At 43.4% G+C, this 10,007-nt stretch overlaps 2 non-coding genes across 2 annotated transcripts; both read left to right on the top strand.

Moving 5' to 3' along the window:
• The first annotated feature begins 11 nt into the window (after positions 1-11).
• Positions 12-103, top strand: TRNAY-GUA (transfer RNA tyrosine (anticodon GUA)). Its single transcript is given in 2 exon segments — positions 12-48; positions 68-103. It is a non-coding gene; the product is annotated as a tRNA-Tyr (tRNA).
• Positions 104-736: 633 nt separating this feature from the next.
• On the top strand, positions 737-809 carry TRNAA-AGC (transfer RNA alanine (anticodon AGC)). Its single transcript has one exon. It is a non-coding gene; the product is annotated as a tRNA-Ala (tRNA).
• Positions 810-10,007: the final 9,198 nt, after the last annotated feature.

Here is a 10,007-nt window from a genome sequence, read left to right as displayed (position 1 = left end):
GGCCGCCCGTCCCTTCGGTAGCTCAGCCGGTAGAGCGGAGGACTGTAGCTGCCTCCCGGCGAGAGGCATCCTTAGGTCGCTGGTTCGATTCCGGCTCGAAGGAGACACGCCTGCTTTTTGCCCCCTTTGTACGACTGGCGCCCTTTCCACGGGCCCCTTCCGACGAACGCTCGGAAACGCTTGTACTTTCCCTCCGTTTGGGCCTCCTGGCCCCCCCGTGTGACATACGTGGTGCCTCCCCGAGCGGGGACGGCGCGGCCTCGTAACACGCGCCGAAGTGGGTTCGTGGGTCTGCGCCCGGCGAGGGGTCGCGGCCCTGGTTCGCCTCCGTCGGCGGCGGCGTCTCCCGACTTCCCTGAGCACTGAGGGGGGTCCCGGGCCGCCGCCGCGCGCCTTCCCCAGCGCCCCGGGGCGACGGGGCGCCGCCCACGCTGGGCCGGGGGTCTTCCGATCCGCCCGCCTGGCAGTCGCGAGGGAAACGCGGCCGAAAGCAGCCGAAGCTCGGGAACGAGGGGGCGCGGAGAGGCGGCGGCTCGGCTGGCGGCGCGGGGACCGCGGGCGCCGCGTCTCGAGGCNNCCGGTTCGACTCCGGCCCGAAGGGGAGCGCGTCTCCGTTTGCTCCCGGGGCCTCAGCCGGGAGGCGGGACCGGGGACGTGGTCGGGGGAAGCGTTTTCCGTTTCGAGGCCCCGACCGCGCTGTCTCTAGGGGAGGAGAGAGCCGGCCGAGCCCAGCGGCGGGGGATTAGCTCAAATGGTAGAGCGCTCGCTTAGCATGCGAGAGGTAGCGGGATCGATGCCCGCATCCTCCAGTCCTTTTCTCCGCGGCCGTTTTTCTTCCGATTCTCGCTCCCCCCAGGTGGACCCCGAGGTCAGCTGCGAGGCGAGCGACGGACTCGCGCACCCGAGGGGACCGCTCCCTGAGACTCCCCAGACGACGGGCGTGGGTGCTGACGCACTTTATTCTTACAACCTAAACTTCTTAGACCCATTTACTTCGGGAGGTTCACGAAACTGGTTCTTTTTCTGTCCAAAGAGGGCTACAGATTGCAGTCACATCTGTTCCCACTTCCTTTGTGATTTGTAATCGGTCGCTGCACTTCCAAGGACCCACTTGATACTCAACCGCCCATATTTGGGGGAGGGGGGTTACTGACAGAAAAACAAAAGAACGCAAGAAAACCCTGAGCTTGGAAAAGGACGCCGGCGGTCTTGAACTTGGCGCGGAGCCGAGGGCGAGGGCGAGCGCGGCCCGCGTCCGGCTCTGCGCGCGTCACTGCCGCCGGCCCGGGGGCGGGAGCGAGCGGAAGGCCTTGAACCTGGAAGCCGGCGGCCGAAGCCCCCAGCTTCCTCTTGGGGGGCAGCCGTGGAGAACGGGAGAGCAGCGCGGGAAAGGAATTAAATGGGGGAAAAGTTCTACTTAGGGCCGGTTTTGAGCACAGTCTAGTTTGCTAAAGACAAGAACAAACTAAATACTCACTCACTGAAAGATTCAGAGATGGAGCGGAACACGCACAAAGGCTTTTCTAGTAATAGATGCTCCCTATTCTAATTTGCTAGAATACAGCCGTTAAAAAGCTGTTGAAACCATACTGCCGTTCTCAACACAGAACATAAATTTACAAAGACAAAGGCAGAAATATTACCTTTTCTGAGGACCGCAGTTAGTAAGTGATAATCTTTTATTTCATGTTCATTTTAGGATTCTAGGCAACCTGTATTTTTGTTACTAATATATATATTAGTGTATATTATATATATAATTAATATGTGTATACACTAATGTATACATTGTTACTAATGTATACAACCTACTGCATTTTGTTGATGTATCTTTCATTTTCTAGGGCAGTCTCCATTTTTATCTTACTTTACTCTTTTCGATAAAGTCTTTAAATTGAATGTATAGTGATTCGTTTAAAATATACCATTATTGGCGCGCCTGGGTGACTCAGTCCGTTGTGTCTGACTTTAGCTCAGCTCATGATCTCACAGGTCATGAGTTTCAGCCCTGCATCAGGCTCTGTGCTGACAGCTCAGAACCTTGAGCCTGCTTTGGATTCTGTGTCTCCCCTTCTCTCTGCCCCTTACCCACTCATACTGTCTCTCTCTCTCTCTCTCAAAAAAAAACATTAAAAAATATATATCATTTTCATAAAAACAAATTTATAAAGTAAGAAAAGGAATCCTTTTATCAGATGATAGGTCCCAGTTTCCAGTTGAGATTATGAGCACTCTGACTGGCTGACTGGAGGAGCTGGCAGTGAAATTATAAATGACTAAAAGAGCAAGGAATGGGTAATAAGTGGAAGGCATGCTCCCCAAATCCACGTGGGAGCACATCGTTAGGTAGGTGAGCTGGGCAAGAACTCAAACATCTCAGGATCAGCAACTTAGATATGAATGGAATTCTTATTAAATAGTCTAAAGGGGTTACCTACGTGGCTCAGTTGGTTAAGCATCTGACTTTAGCTCAGGTCATGATCCCACAGTTCATGGGCTGAAGCCCTGTGTCGGGCTCTGTGCTGACAGCTCAGAGCCTGCAGCCTGTTTTGGATTCTGTGTCTGCCTCTCTCTCTGCCCCTCTCCTGCTCACGATCTGATCTCCCTGTCTCACAAAAGTAAACATTAAAAAAATGTAGAAAGTATAGAAGTATAAGCTGAGAGGCACTATTACATAGTAGCCAGTCACATGGGCTTTGGGACCTGATGGCCTATCTTGGCTTTCACATTCCCTACCTAGTGACAGTGAGCAAGTTGCTTGACATCATGGTACTTCAGTTTCCTCGTTTGTTAAGTAGGGATGATAATAATAATACCCTTATTACAGTGCCTAGTACACAGTGAACACACTGTAAACATTAACTATTAACTGTATGTTAGCAGTACCATAAAAAGAAGGCCTGAAGGGAATATTCTGAGAGTTTGCCTGTGTGTTTATATAAATATATGTGGGAATACAGAAAAGAGATGCTTGGAGCTACTGTGGAGGGAAATTAGGACAATTCTAAAAATACAAAATGATAGATAAATTATATTATGACCATTTAATGGGGCATATATCACCATTAAAATTATATTTATCAAGAACTGTTGACATGGGAAATGTTAATCAAATGCTAAGTTAATAAATGGCATGCAGAGCAACATAAACAATAACAATATAAACAAGCATTAATTATTTGTAGAAAAGACTGAAGAATAAATTAAAATATTGATAGTAGTGATCTTTGGATAGTAGCATCACTGTGATTTTTTTTTCTTTCTTAAAAGTTTAAAGGGGCGCCTGGGTNTTCCTGTAAGCCAACCACAGTTTTAGTTACTTTCCATGTATTAACTCATATATTTGTCTCATAAAGAAAACACTAGGCCCAGATGGCTTCTGTGGTGAATTCTACCAAACAATTAAGGAAGAAATAATACCAATTCTAAACAGACTTTCAGAAANCATTAGCCTGATCCAAAACCAGGAAAAGACATTATAAAAAAGAAAAGAAAAGAAAACAACAGACCTTCATGAACATAGATGTAAAAATTTTAAGCAAAATATTAGTCAATTAACTCCACAATACAAAAAAGGAAAATGCAGCATAACTCCATGGGATTTTCCCCCAAGAATACAAGACTGGTTGAACATTCAGAAATCAACAATTCATCATAATAAACAGACTAAAGAAGAGTAACACCATGATCATCTTAGTTTGATGCAGAAAAAACATTTGACAAAATTCATCATCCCCTGATTTTTAAAACTATCAGCAAAGGTGGAAGGGAAGGGAACGAAACTTCTTCAACCTGATAAAGGGCCTCAGTGAAAAACACACACTTAACGTATTACTTAATAGTATGAATGCTTTCCTCCCAAGATCAGGAACAAAGCACTGATACCCATTCTGAGGTGTCTGGCCCGTACAAAAAGGCAAGAAAAATGAAGTAAGAGACCTCTAGACTGGAAGGAAAAGTAAAACTATCTCTATTCACAGAGATCCCATTTTTTAAAATACTGATTACATGTTAAAATAATAGTTCATATTCGGGGGTAAAGAAAANCCTCCCCTGCTCACGCTGTCTCTCTCTCTCCTAGAAATAAATAAAAAAAAAAAAACATTTTTAAAAAAATTAAAAAAAAATAATAGTTCATATTTGGGGGTAAAGAAAATATATTAATATTAATGTCCTTTGTTTCTGTCTTTTAATGTGGCTATTAGAAATTTATAATTATATATAGTTTGTCACTCACCTCTTATTTCTATTTGATAGTTGGGTCAGAGAGGTAGGTAGGGGCCAGATCATGTCAGGCCTTAGAGACCACAGTGAGGATTAATGTTTTTATCCTATGGGTAATATGACTATTAGTGTGATTTAAATAAGGAGTGACATGAGAATCAGATTGCAGAAAGCAAGAGTGAATTTCAGAAAACTCAATCAGGAGGCTGAGGTGGAGGGAAAGTCAGAAGGGTTGTATGTGCTGAAGGTGAGAGTCAAGAAGGACCTGGAGCCTAGATACGTTCAGACATGGCCATTGGGAAGGCTTTAGGCCAAGTATTTACTTGTTTGAGGCTGTCACTATATATTTCTGGTATTTGAATTATGCCACGAGATGTTCAGAGGAAAGTAAAATATGTTAATTTTCTAACATATCCTCAGAGATATTTATGATAAATAGACATGTATAAACAATGGATTTGGAGGAGAAATTATCAAGAAGAAAAGCTTACAGCCAGAAGTTTGCAAACTGTCTAATGAAAGAAATGCCATGGTATTAGCTTCTGTAAAGTACTTTTCAAGTTAAGTCATTTAATTTTATATTTTGTAAAATGTTTCTTTTCATTAAAAAATGTTAAATCGTATATCCTAGCTCCCTATTTCCAGACAGCTAAATTGAAGAGACTGACAATGTAAACAGAAGAAAAATGTTAAGTATTTTATAGATGTCATGAGGGCTTGGTGTAAAAAGATTGCAAGAATCTTTTTATTGGAAAGAGTTCTGGGTTATATTTTTTTCAAGTAACTTGTAAAGTTTCTATATGGCTAAATAATGGTTAGAAAGTGCTTTTCTAGATCACACCCTGAACTCCAGAATACCAAAAGAAATAACATTATACTCTACACATGCCTCCTGAGGTCAGATGGGTTATATCTAACAGGACTGATCAACAGAGCCTGGCTCTTGGAACACCATCCCATCTAAATCCCAAATGAAGTACTGCCTGATGTATTACTGCTCTCACTAATAGAGGGAGGGATAGTGAGAGGGAGAGACGGATGGATGGATGGATGGATGGGTGGGTGGAAGAATTAATAACCTCATTGTCTTGGTTTTAAGAGGGCCTGGTCTGCACAACATTAAGAATGGATCTTTGTTTTGGCATGGAATTAAATTGATTTTCAAGAGATGTGTGACTGGTGCTGGCGTTGACCTGAGGTCCTGGTCTACTCATGCCCTAGTGTCCCAGGCTAAATAGACCTCTTTCTTCGGCAGTCTCTAACTCTCTGCTTCCACATCCACATCATCTGGTGTTCTTTCCCTGTTTTAATGATTTAGCCAGCCACCAACTTTCTCCCCTCTGGTGGGTAGTAGAAGGAATTCTCCTCCCTCTCTACCTTAGACATTGAGCCAGAAGCAGGATCAGCATTCTAGTGCCTTTTGTTTTCTCTTCCTTCCAGCAGGGCTACAGTCTCTCTGCCTCACTGCTTTGCTTCAAACTACTATTAATTTTTTACATCCTTTTAGCTCCACCTTGCATCGGACCCACAAGCCTGCTGCTCTGTTTGATGAATGACTAGCTCCTTGAGCTAAGCCTTGATGATTTTCAAGTACCTGGATTTTCATTTACCTATGCTACAGAGACGAAGAGAACACAGGTAAATGAAATGCTGAGAAAATCCTGGAATCCTCAGGAAAGTTAGCACTCCTGACCCTGATTTCCTGGGACTCTTCTGATGCCTCCTATTCCCAAGATGGTCCCTCTTGTTTTGCAAGTTGGGATGAAGAGTTGATGTTGCTCTTTTAACTATTCTAGGCTTAAAAGAATTTCATATCACTGACCAGGAGGTACAAAATTCACCAAAAGAAGGGGACCCTGTTCCTATTGGAGAATCCTTCAAACACGCTCCAATTCTCCAAGATTTTTTTATATCACATATTTTAGAGCTGGTTGTCCAATGTGGTAACCACTAGCCACATATGGTTGTTTGAACACAAGTTTAAGTTAATAACATTTAAAACTCAGATCTTGAGTTGCATTATACACATTTGAAGTACTCAACAGCCACCTCTGGATAGAGGTTTGGACAGAGGTTAGACATTACAGATATAGAACATTTACATCATTGCAGACAATTCTAATGGAAAGTGTGCTATAGAGCATCACGGGTGTGGTATAGCTTAGTAGGTGAGGTCGTGGGCTCTGTAGTTGAAAGATGTGTCTCTAAATCTGCTTCACACTAGCAGTCATACGACCAGGCAACTACTTTGCTGAGCTACAGTTGGTTCAATGGAAATAGTATCTATTATAAAGAGCTATTGTAAGTAGTGACTGGTACTCTGTACAGGTTTATTATGTTTGTTGTGGCAATATACAGTTGACCCTTGAACAACGTGGAGGTTAGGGGTGCTGAACCCCCATGCAGTTTAAAATCCACATATAATTTTTGACTCCTTCAAAATTTAACTACTAATAGCCTACTGTTGACCATAAGCCTTACTGATAAAATAAACAGTTAATTAACATATATTTTTATGTTATATGCATTATGTACAATAAAGTAAGCTAGAGAAAAGAAAATGTTATTAAGAAAATCATAAGGAAGAGAAAGTACATTTATAGTAGTGTACCATAAAAAAAGGGTCAACCATAGTACTAAAATAGACTTTAGAACTCCCTTTTCTTCCTTCCTGAGATGAAAAACACACTGAAACCCACATTTCACTCCTATGCTCTGGCCCCTGAAGTCGGGGTCCATTCGGCCTAGCTGCTAGAGGTTGAAAGAAGCCAAAAGTCTTCTCTTTTTGTTATCGTGCCTTAACGCCAACTCTGCTGTTGGGCATAGAGTCAGGTTCTTAGGGACCCATCTTGCTTCCTCTGACTTATTTGGGGGATTGGTAAACTGCCGGTCCTCCAGGGGCTGAAAGCGATGGTCATTGTCCTTCAGGTCCTCCATGTGTGTGAACATACCCCTGCCCTCGCTTGGTGCAACGCAGTAATGGGGGTGATTGGGGCTTCCAACTAAACCAATCCCCTATGTAAAACTGCCCCTAACTGGTTTCAGCCTCCTGTCCTAGGTGTGGCGAGTGGGGGTGCGAGAAGGGAGGAAAGTTGTGTACCACTCCTGTACAGGCAGGACACCTTTGGCAAACTAAGCTGGTGTTCACGTCTGTGGAACTCCCAGAGCCTTGAAGTTGGCTTCAAATCTCATTCCGCTTCAGAAGTTTCAGGATCATTCAGGGAAATCTGTGAATGACTTGGGAACACACTAAAGTTTTCTCCTTCTTCCCTAGAACAGAGTGCTATTCCTACGTCCCACTCTTAACTCACATGCGCATCCCACGGACTGCTGGTCTCTGAGATTGGGGAGGAGCGAAGAATGGAAAAAAGAATATAAAGAGGGAAAGGTGATAATTACCCATCAACTTGACTCTTACTCCTATGATCTTGCCAGTTTCCTGGGTAGCCTCCCAGTGGCAGTTCGAAGAAAAAGTACAAGTCAGAAAGCAAGAAACCAAAACGCAGAGGAGAGGATAAGGATCAAGTCAGCATCACGTAATTTAATTGGAGATTCTCGATGTCAAAATTGATGTTTCAAGTGTTTCGCTTTTCCCTACAAATACTGTTAAGCCTAGGTTGTGAATACCACTCACATACAGATTAAACAGACTAAGCAGAAATCAAGCAAGCTGAGGTCAGCTTCCCAAGACGACAAAGCAAGGTAGGCATGGAAACTGGGTAGAAGGCGTGTCTCCTGACTCACTGTGCACTTGTCACTGCATCCCTGGTAGGTTGCTCAGACCCGGAGCACCTGAGTCACCTCTGTGGAGTCCACTTTCACAGCCTCACAGGCCCTTCCCTCCTCCTCTTCCCCACTGCCATCACCCAGTGCCAGGGAATCCTGGCCTCTCCCCTCGGCAGTGGCAACCACCTCCCGTCTGGTCTTCGTCCAGGTCACCTTCGCCCTGTCCCAGCCACCACTGTGGTACTGATCTAACCGGTGCGCAGCCCTCACGGAAATGTTTCTCTGAGAAACTTTCAACAACTTCCTGTCGCCTGATTTATTAAGTGTTAAAAACTCTTTAGCCCCGTATCTGTGGCCTGCTCGTGTGTCAGGAGCACGCTGTGCACTCCAGCCCGAAGCTCCATACGCTCTGACCGTTGCCCACACTCCTGGGCCTCGCGGTCTTTGCTTCTGTGCCTTCTTTTGGAAAGCGCCAGCTATGCCCCACGTAACTACACACGGATTCATAAGTTCTTAGTGGATCAGGTCAGATACCATGTACCCATGAAGCCCTCCTGATTAATCCAACTCTGAAATTTTGTACTGTGGTTCTGTATATGCAGGTCTTATTTCTGCTGTCAGACTGAGCTCCTTCAGGACAGTAATCTGTGTCTTGTTTGTTTTTCAGTCCACAGAGCTGAACACAAAGGGGACACACAATAAACACTCAATGAATTTTTTTAAAAAAGAATGAATTCCCCTAACAAGGATAGGCTTGGCTCATTGTACACTGTAAGTTTAAGTGGGTTTTTTTCTTAGATTGAAGAGTCTTTTACAGTAGAAACTTTATCTTTCCTAAAAAATAACTCACATATTGTGTTCAGACCTCCATAGTCCATGTAACGATAAACACGGTTAACCGCCTGAGCCAGGTGAACTGAATTAACTCAATAAAAAAATGTCACCAATTCCCTTCTGTATTGTAGTTCTTCGGTAGGTATTGAAAGGAATAACAAAATTGTCCTCAAATCCCTGAAATGTTTATGAATACATGTAACTCGTTATTAGTTAATAGAGCGTATTAGATTCTAAGTACGTTTCAGTACACACAGCAATAAGACCACACACAGCCAGTCACACTGGCCTATTTACTGGTAATTAAGCGCACACTGGGGATATGTCGGCAAGATGTGTTCAGTGCTTGAATATTTTTAAATCAAGGAGAAATAAACCTACAAGTTAACTATATATAAACAGATATTTTTCTTTTTCATTTTTGGTCTGATTTTTAATTTTTAATTAACTATATTGATGAAAGTTTCACAAAATCCTGGCAAATATCAGAATTGTTATTTGTGACTCAAGAGCAGACCAAGAATATCAGAAATGACCAGGGAAACCATCATTTAAAAATATCAACTTGGAGGAGGCGGCGGCAGAGGCCGCCAAGAGGTACGTGTAGTAGGTATTTCAGAGCAGATAAACCCGGATATGGAAGCAAGACCTATCTTCACTTCAGTTGACAACAGCATTGATATCCATTTCCTGCTTTATGGAAAAATGAAATAATGGGTCTGTTACCCTACATGCCAGTTGCTACCTCATTACTGGTTATCGTTGCAAACTAAATGTATATTTTAAAAGATTGCCACGTTTTCTTTGTGTTTTTGGCATGTGTGTGTGGGGAGTGGCTGCAGGGATACAGGATGAAGGAGGAGGTTAGCGAGGAGGAAGAGCAGTGCGGGAGAAGAAAGAATTTACTAGAATCTTGTTCACAACTTATAAAAAAGTGGGATCATCAACTGGCGTTTGGATTTTTTTCATAGATACTTTTCTGGTGAAAAGGGCTGAAGGACTGAAGTCAGTTTTTAAACTGGAATTTTTCCCAGGCCACAGATGAAAAAGTTAATGTGAATCAAATCGTTTTAGTTGATTGCCCTTGTGAAGCCAAGAAAATGATTTTTGAGACATGTTTTGTTTGTTTTCACTTAAGGTGATACGCTCTCACTACTTCTGGTGACTCGCTTCCTAAATTCTCCAGACAGAAATGGCATTCGTTATACAGTTAGACTCTTGGG

This window comes from Crocuta crocuta, unplaced genomic scaffold, assembly GCF_008692635.1.
Source record: "Crocuta crocuta isolate KB4526 unplaced genomic scaffold, BGI_CrCroc_1.0 scaffold20, whole genome shotgun sequence".
In the NCBI taxonomy this organism is placed as follows: Eukaryota; Metazoa; Chordata; class Mammalia; order Carnivora; family Hyaenidae; genus Crocuta; species Crocuta crocuta.
This window is presented reverse-complemented; position numbering and strand designations above follow the sequence as displayed.